Source organism: Rhamphochromis sp. 'chilingali' (genome assembly GCF_963969265.1).
Source record: "Rhamphochromis sp. 'chilingali' genome assembly, chromosome: 20".
NCBI classification, from domain to species: Eukaryota; Metazoa; Chordata; class Actinopteri; order Cichliformes; family Cichlidae; genus Rhamphochromis; species Rhamphochromis sp. 'chilingali'.
Window position 1 is genome coordinate 26,787,130 of NC_137947.1, and position 9,301 is coordinate 26,796,430.

Below are 9,301 nucleotides of genomic sequence, written 5' to 3' on the forward strand. Positions count from 1 at the left end.
GATCAACAACAGTTTCCTCATAGTCCTCATATTCATCATCCTTAAACGAGTACATAAAGGAAATCCAGGAATATAACTGCACTTCTGTTGATTTTGCTGATTAGAGGAGAAATAGCAAAGAGGCAAACATCAAACGTTATGCAAAGATGATTGTTTAGACTCATATTCATTTGGTTTTATATTCAGCTTCAGTATACTGAGGTACTGACTACTAAACTGAAGTTATTAGCATTAAGCAGGACATTTTTTATGAATGCATACACATTAACATCATGATAAACACCAACTTAAAGAAAATAACATCAAAATCCAATATACATATTTTTTAAAAGATATTAACAGAAAACATATATTTTGTTTTGTTTGTTTCAAATGAAAATGGTAAATGGCCTGCATTTGTATAGCGCTTTTCTAGTCCATAGGACCCCAAAGCGCTTTACACTACATTCAGTCATTCACCCATTCACACACACATTCACACACTGGCAAGCTACATTGTAGCCACAGCTGCCCTGGGGCGCACTGACAGAGGCGAGGCTGCCGGACACACCTGACCACCACCAGTAGGCAAACACGGGGTTAGTATCTTGCCCAAGGATATTTGGCATGCAGCCAGGATGCAGCCTGGGATCGAACCACCGACCTTCTGATTAGTGGCTGACCTGCTCTGCCACCTGAGCTACAGCCACCCCTATGGATAAAACTTCATGCTTGCTCACATGGCCTTGTGTTCAAAGGACATGGCCTGAGGCAGAGAGAGCATTAATGGCTTTGCAGTGAAACCACATGACTTGAAGCTGGAGTTAAGAGAAGCATTCCAAAAGGTTTTCTCAATGGCAAACATAATAAAATCTGTGTTGGTACAAGAGAAAAACACCATGAGCTCTGGGTCTTCCTTTAGCTGGGTTTGTGTATTACCCTCTTATATGTCTCTTACCACCTGCTCATAGGTGTCCAAAGGTTGCAGATGATTGTCTTTTAGTTCTTCTTCCTCACCAGTTCAGAACAGGTAGTCACAGTCTCCTGATTCTTCTCTTCATTCTGCTGTTCTTTAACCAGATTTTCACCTGAAAACAAAAAGATAGCACACTGTTTCCTTGTTTTAAAATGATGTTTTCTTCACAATGTACTGAAATAGAATTAATTTAAAAACATGAGCATACTGAGACATATTTCAATATGTCACCATTCCACACACACACACATCTAACAAAGATTCCCTATTTTATCTGCACAATTTTCATTGCTTTTGTCCTTTTAATTCCTGGAATATCAATACATTTCAAATATATATATATTGATTTGGCTAATTTCAACTCTGGATATATTGGTTATCATTAGTTTCTCATTGTGAAGACTACACAATATTCCCTGCAGCTGAACGTTTAATAGTAACAGGACAGCCCATTATTGGTAATCATGAAGTCACATAGCTTTTTGCACTTTGCAAAGTTGGTAATTACAAGATCAACAATTAGAATAGGTGTCTTTTTGTTTTCATTTAGTACATTAACTGATTAATCATCATATTGGATAATATTCCATTGTATTTGAGATATACTGATATGAGTCTTAATAACATCCAGATCGGATGGTTAATAAAGGTCAGTCTTTTAGCAGGTACTCCGCAGATTTAAAATCTATCTTTAAAAGATAAAAACAGTAAAAAAAAATATTATACGTTTATAGTGACGTAGCGCTTTACTCGTGTGCGTCACGTATAGTTGTGTTTTGTTTGTATCTAACAGAATCCTGAACACATATTAAAAGTAAAAAATTCCAAGTTAAATTTCACAAGTTGAACAAAACCTCATGGGTGGAGAGCGTTCATCATCACGCCACTCTTAACACAAATCTTTGCCAAGATGTGTAATCACATGCAGCTGCACAGCATATACGAGTCCTTCAGCCAGAACAGTGTACAGAAAAGACTTCACAATAACGAAGCAATACACATCATATAGTACTCGAGTAGTTGCAGTCCAGTAAGCTGCTGACAAAGATGGAATATTTGCGCCTAAAGTCATTGTTGGAATTTATTTTAATTTTGCAATGAAAATTGGGAAAAGCGAAGAGTAGAAATGCCATTCAATTGCATTGAAATAAACTATCAAATCCAGTCATGTGACCGCTAATCTAGAAACCCTTGTCTGATGTGGAGATCGTTTTATACATTCTCGTACAGAGCGTTCTCACTCCCGAGGCGTAACATGTGGACGTTTTGTCACGTCCCGCGGCGTTCCTGAGGAACGCGAAAGGAGACCTTCGGCGTTCTTATGGTACGCGGCGGGTTATGGCTGGAATCCAGTGCAATGACGCTCCCGCGGTAGTAGACGTTCCAGACCTGTATTCCAGCCCTAAACCTAACCTTATCCCTAGCCCTGACCATAACCTTATTCCTGACCTTAACCAGGTCTTTAATGATGTTAAATAGCGTGTTTCTAAGCGATTTGAAGAAAAAGAGCGAACATGTGTAGGTTCAGTCCAGACGGTTCTCATATTTCCTCTTTTTCCGAGGTCGTCATTTAGGAACGTGGTGGGTAGCCGAAAACGTAATATGGTGACGATTTGTCACCTAGCGTAAAATGTTACGCTTTGGGAGTGAGAACGGGTTGTCTCGTACTATAATTACGCCGTGACTTCAACTTACTCAACTTCAACTGCCGTTTACACTGTGGCCTACTCTCCGGTGCAGTCTCCCGGCCCTCTGATATGGCTCTGACTGCACCGGCCTCCTCTCGTATCTCCAATGCAGTGACAACTCCTGCACTCGGGCTGTTTCATTTCTTTCTCGTGTTGGTTCCCAGGTGTAAATTCCCTTCTAGGAATCAGTCCTCGATGTGCCTACATCCGTCTGATCGAAACCATCTTCTGTTGGATTAGCGAGGAAAAATTTCGGAACATCATGTGTCCTTTGGAGAAATCCTTGGATCTAACGCCTTTGCTTAAAAATGGGTTTAACGCGGGCACTGTAAACCAAGATACTCGTGATAAGCAGCTTCCCCGGCAGCTTGAAGAGAGGGTGGGAACAGATCCTCCTCCTAAAGGGTCAGTTTGGGCCACATACAGCCCAATTTGATGTAGAGTGAGCTGGACCAGTAAATGCTTAATACTGTACTGGAGACAATACACTTGTTTTGCACTAAAAAGTTGAACAAAGAGGTCCAAAGAAAGACATTCCTTACCGCACTCCCTTGAAAAAAATCATGTCACGGAGCACTTAAATTAAATTAACCTTCTTGTTTAATGTGTAAAGCATTTACTGAGACATCTTTTAAAAAGTTAGGGTGATTTTAAAAATATAACTTTGCAGATTCACATTCTCCGTTTGTTTTGTTATAATTTATGTAATTTACAGATTGTAATGGCTCTACAGAGACACAAATCCTTCACACATAGTTTTTGTAAGCAAAAACAATATTATTTTACCTCTTTATGAGCAAAAATATAGAAATAGAAGGCATAATTTTGGAAATTCATCTATTAGGCCAAAATGGACAAATGGCGCCTGCTCCCAGTGTTTGACACCTTTGCAGTTGCTTCTTACACAGGAGTTACAATTAAAATGAACTTGTAGTTTGAGTCTCTCTAGGATGTTAAAACACCTTCAAAGATAAAACTATGAAATAAAACAGAATAAAAAGATCGTGTTTGCATGTGCTCATTACCCTCAAGACAACAGTCAATGGCCCTCAGAAAGGAAAAGCTAGCATTTGACCTTGAGTCTCTTTAAACTTGGTCTTCTGAGTATAATTAAGTAATCCTACAGGATGGGCTGGATGTTTTTACACTGAAGCCACATCAAATAAGGCCTAATAAACACCGTGTAAGTGAATGTCATAAGAAAAATAAGGAATTCTAAACTTTTAATTCCACACCTGATGTCCAAAACAAATTTGGATTTTCCATGGAAAAGAACGAAATAACAAATCTTACTAACACAGATGAGAATATATAGTGGAAGAAAAAAAACTGACTGTAGGTCTTTGATCTACCTGCAATAAGTTCCAGCCCTCTTTTGGACCCTAAAAGAACAATCAAGAATGGTTTATTAGATCGTTTTTAATGGATGAAAAAATTATCAATTACCAATAATCAGTGGTAGTAATAATATTAGCAGTAGGAGCAGTCTCATAGTATAGTCACACAGTGGAAGTAGCAACTTATGAAATATGCTTTTTTTTCCAACTGATGGATGTCTTTTTAAATAGTGAGGAGTAATTTCAACCCATTCTGCTACTATATTTTAAAAACAGTATGAGGTGACAAGTTATTGTCTAATAAATATACAGAATGTGTCTAATCACTTTCATTGAGCATTCACTTATTATGAGAACATCTCACTATGTGCCTTCAGTGAAAACATGACCAGATTTTTCTTTTTAATGGTCTCACTGTAGTAACTTAAAATGTATCCAATTTTGACATTTAGATTAGCCGACAGGCATTGATTAGAAAAGCCTTGTTTAAGGAAAGTGACAATAATGCATGGTTCACATCTTCAAAATACTTTACATTGTGAGCATTTGTGTTGCTTTCACATGATAAAAGTATAGCAAATATCCCTTATATTTCCTGAATACTTTCCTAACTAAAGCATACACTGTCAAAAAATTTAGATCTGTAAGTCATTTTGCAAAAGCATACATATTCATATCAAAATAAGCAACTTATGATGCCCCCACTTCATTGCCTCAAACAATATTGAAATTCACAAGGACAAAAGCTGGTCCTTCTGTAGAACCATGGGAAAATCTCTGGACTAAACAACAGCCAAATCATGAAAGTATCGCACAAACAAATCCACCACCACTCTCTTGTTTCTAACCTTGGCCTGCTGCCTTAATCAGCTGAGGTTCAATACATCTGCAGCTGTTGTAGGAGAAGACAGAAGGCATTATAGGCAGCAAGTGAGGAAACTGCACCAGAGGTGTGGTTTACTGATTGGCTGATCTTTTTGTGAAAGCTGTTCTTCAAAAGGATCTGTAGCCTCTTATATGAGGCATAAATCTCGACTAGCTTTGCAATGCAATAGTACAGTCCCGAGAAATAGCTATATTATAAATATAAGATGTGTAAATGTAGTTACCATTATGTTGACAGGCCTGCTTTGAAAAAACTATTCTGATCAGTTTTGGATGGTTTGTGATTATGATGTGTACAGATCAGTTACTTAGCTGGTGAATTGACCAGGTTCAGTGGTAACCAAGCTAAATTTGCATGAAGTACTTTTGTGCAAAACAAATGTAGAGCAAGCTGATGCAAGTCTTTAAATGAGGCAAAACATCCTTGATGGCAGAAACCACAAAGGACTGGTGTATTTTAATTAATGTATCAAATAAATATATCCAGTGAAAATGATGCCCACTGCTCACCATTTAACCATATGGAACACAATATGCTTTGAGATTTTTTACTTTGTACAATGTGTGTATATTAAACGGTAGTTACTGTAGCCCCTGTGGACGTCTAGGACACACGTGATAATGTCTGGCATGCAGAATAGGCTTCTATAACACCTTCTCATCGCAGAGTGCCAAATACCGATGTTCGTTCTAAACGGCAGCTTACAGTGGTCATAGTCGTTACCTTTGGTAGTGCGTATGTTTTAGTAAAATTAATATAAGGCTGTGTATTTTTAGTAATCTTGTTCGAAAAATGTAGTTACTCTAAACTGCGGTAAGAAAAAAAAATAGAAAAAATAATGTTAGGGTGTGAAACGGCAGTTGTGAAAGCAAAAAAACAAACAAAAAAACAAACAAAAAAACCCCCACAGAGAATGAATGAAACTTATAGTTCACTAAAAGCATGTGTTGTTTGTCCTCCATCGATTAACTAACCAGATTTTCATTTACAGGAAATCCACCCACGCCAGGAAAATAATATCTTGTAAATTCTGTATCTCCTAAATATCCGCAAATGTATTATTATTAGTAGTAGTAGTAGCAGTAGTATTGTGAAATTTCGCGCAATTAATATGTTGTAATATGTGTATAAGTGTTTAGGACAGTGTGTTTAGGACAGTGTATTTAATATTTTGTGTTTTGATATATTGCGACACAAAGCACTGAACATTTTGGCCTCGCACCTCATTCAGTGAAACAGATGCCCAAAACTAAACCAATAAATAAATAAACATAGGCTATATTAAAATAAAATAAAAATGATGCGGGTAGATACATTATTAAGGCAGTTTAGTGAGGGTCAAACAGTCGAAACACTAAATGTAAATAAAACCAGAAAAAGTATAAGAGGCGAAATTATTAACATGTTGCCTAATGCCCTAATCAGTAAAGTATGAAATCCTACAGTTAGAAAGGTAGGCGGAGTGGCGTCATCCAGAACAAATATACGGGCTCTGCGTTGGACATTGTCCATAAAGCAGGTCTTTATTTTTTTAATTACACACACTGACTACGGAGTCCAAAGAACGATCTATCCCCACCACACTCACTTCGAAATATTCGTCTTCTTCTTGTCACGTTTCGCTAATTGAGTGCAAAGTGCAGGGGGCCCCTCATCCCTGACGTGCACCCGAATCAACGTCGCCTGTTCAAAGTCGATTGTAGCGCAGCTTTTAATGCAAATAAGGACTTTAAATGAATGAAGTTGGAGAGGAAGCTGCAAATATCGTGGAAATCATAAAAGATCTGATAACAACATTTAAAAAATTTCTCGTTTTTTAAATTGTTTTTGTGGAGTTATACTTTTTTGTTACATTGTTTCTGTATTTTTAGATACGTATGCAGAATCTGACGTTATCAACAATTACCCAGGCGATGAAATCCCTGTTAAAAAAGCTGTTTCACACATTTTTTTTCTAATTCTCTTTAACATAAAAACATCTCTTCTCTACTTTCATCTAAATAGAGGAAAGAAAGATTAGTCTAATTAAAAACTCAATTAAATGCGCGTTTTATTGTACTTTGTCTAAAATTGTCAAACACCAGTGATTATTGTTTAGTGACATCCAGCTGTCCCGCGTAAATTAGCGTGTGTGTACTCTATGCAAGTAGAGCACTGGAGAGTTGGAAAAGTCCCTGTTGCTCATTTTCATTCAGTGTTTAATTTATTACAGGTTAATGAAACGGAAATAACATCAGCATCAGGATTACTCATACAGCATAGGCCTATCTTTGTGTGTGTGTGTGTGTGTGTGTGTGTGTGTGTGTGTGTGTGTGTGTGTGTGTGTGTGTGTGTGTGTGTGTGTGTGTGTGTGGGAGTGATTGTGTGTGAGAGAGAAAAGAGGCAGAATTTTATTAGGCCCATAACTCTTAAGACTCCAGAGGAAGCTGGAAGCATAAAAGTTGAAGGCCAAATCTCTGCATACTGCAGCCAAATCTGAAACAGCTCGGCTGAGAGCTGAGAAATAAATATTGGTGAGATATCACAACTTCACATTTCCTGCGATGGGATAACAGTGAGACACCACGGGAACTTGTGATTAAGATGCTGAGCTGGAACCCAAATGGTTTTTTCTTTTTCCTTTCTTTCTTTCAAGCCACTTTCATGTACTAAAGGTTTATATCAAAAAGAAGGAAAAAAAACATAATTTAGACCTATAATGGAGGCTAAATGTACACATATGCGATTTGTTCAGTTGTTTAGTTTAACACCTAGGCATATACATATTCTCAGTCCTACTGGTGGGTTTAAAGTCCACATCATACAGTAAAACTGCGACATCTAATGGCAAGAGTTGGAATTACAATTTAAAGTTAGCCTGCAGCTTTGTCGGCCTTCAAGGTACAGATGTTGACAACAAACTGGGGAACTACAAGAAAAAGGCTTGACTGGCACTGAGTTGAATGTTTTCATCTGTAGTGTTGTTATGGAAGAAAGTAATGTCTTATTACACAGCTGAAATAACTGTTCAGTTTTATGCTTTTGGAAACATGGCATGATGCAAGAATTTCAATAGAAAATACTCTCCAGTGCTTTAGTATTATTATTATTTAGCTTAGATGGTTCTCCTAATTTGACAAAGACGAGAGAAAAGGCTATTAAAGCTGTAGCTGTTACTTAAAAATGGAGACAAAGCACCATATACAACTCCAGTTTTTTTCTGATGTTCTTGGTTACACTACTAAATTGACCTCCAAGTTACAGCAGTGAAGATGCCCCAAGGGGCCCATGTATATGTCATCCTCTCATAAGCAGCCAGCTGAGCCACTGTTTTAGCCCATTCATCCTATTTCTCCAGCGAGTAGTATCCGTAAAAGCCCAAACAATCCATCTTCTTTCAAAGAAGAAATCAAAGTCCAAAAGAAAAAAAAGAGCGAGCTTTGTAGAAATCTGAAACCTCTTTTTGAAGACTCCAAACATAATCTTTCAGGTACCATTAGACCAACATCTGAGTGTGTACAATACATTCCCCTGGTTCTGGTTCCCATTATAAAATTGTGTAGTCCATCTCCTTATATTATGATTATTACCTCTCAAAATAATTTACACATATGCATATATTTGTATTGTACTATATGTTGATGATACCCACATAAAGGCAACCTGCAGATATTTGTGCTGATCCTATAAGTCCTCTGGTTTTTCCGCTGAGTTATCAGTTAGTTAACAGAGCAGACTTCTAAAGCGAGAATGGTTCCTTTGATTCACATTGATTTATTTATTTATTCACCTATTCATTCATTTGTTTTGCAGTAGCATCAAATTCATTAATAGATATGTATGTTTTTCTCTGACAAACCAAATTATATGTTAACCTTTAAATGCACAAGTGGGTCAGAAAAAACCCCGCAGCCTTACCATATAGTTGTATATGTCAGAAAGAAAGCTGCTGTACATCTGAGCGCAATGTATCACAACAAAATGGTGGATGAAAATACCAGAAAGGAGAAAAAACACAATTAATCACATTCTACAACAAGACCAAAGGAGGTGTAGATACTATGGACCAGATGGCTGGAAGCTACACCTGCATGTATGGAAATGGTCTGGAAGGAAAGCCAGTGTTAAGTGAAAAGCAATAGATGCTACTTTGAAACACTAGCAGCGCAGAAAACTATCAAGAAAGTGTTCACATCCATGACTTCATGAAAGTACACCAGCATATCCTATACAAGCCATATACATGTTAAACTTGTGTTTTTAATGTAATTTTCAATTATTGTGGACCAATCTGCCTTTCTTGTTTTCATTAGTCCTGTTTTTTTAATTTTTTTAAAGATTGTTTAATAACGTTAGATAAAAAATAAATTTCACAAAATGAAACGAAAAAGACTACACCGCACAGGACTCTGGGAAATGGGTCAGCCCAGCCACGTCACATACGTTCCGTTACGTC

General features: G+C 37.3%; 1 protein-coding gene across 2 annotated transcripts in view; it reads right to left on the reverse strand.

Moving 5' to 3' along the window:
- Window positions 1-556: 556 nt before the first annotated feature.
- The window catches only part of LOC308388905 (uncharacterized protein), a 131,663-nt gene continuing 122,918 nt past the window's right edge, over window positions 557-9,301 (reverse strand). For both annotated transcript variants that reach the window (XM_080869882.1, XM_080869881.1), the window contains one exon: window positions 557-1,067. The gene's annotated coding sequence lies outside the window, so the exon portion shown is untranslated. The remainder of the gene's footprint in view (window positions 1,068-9,301) is intronic.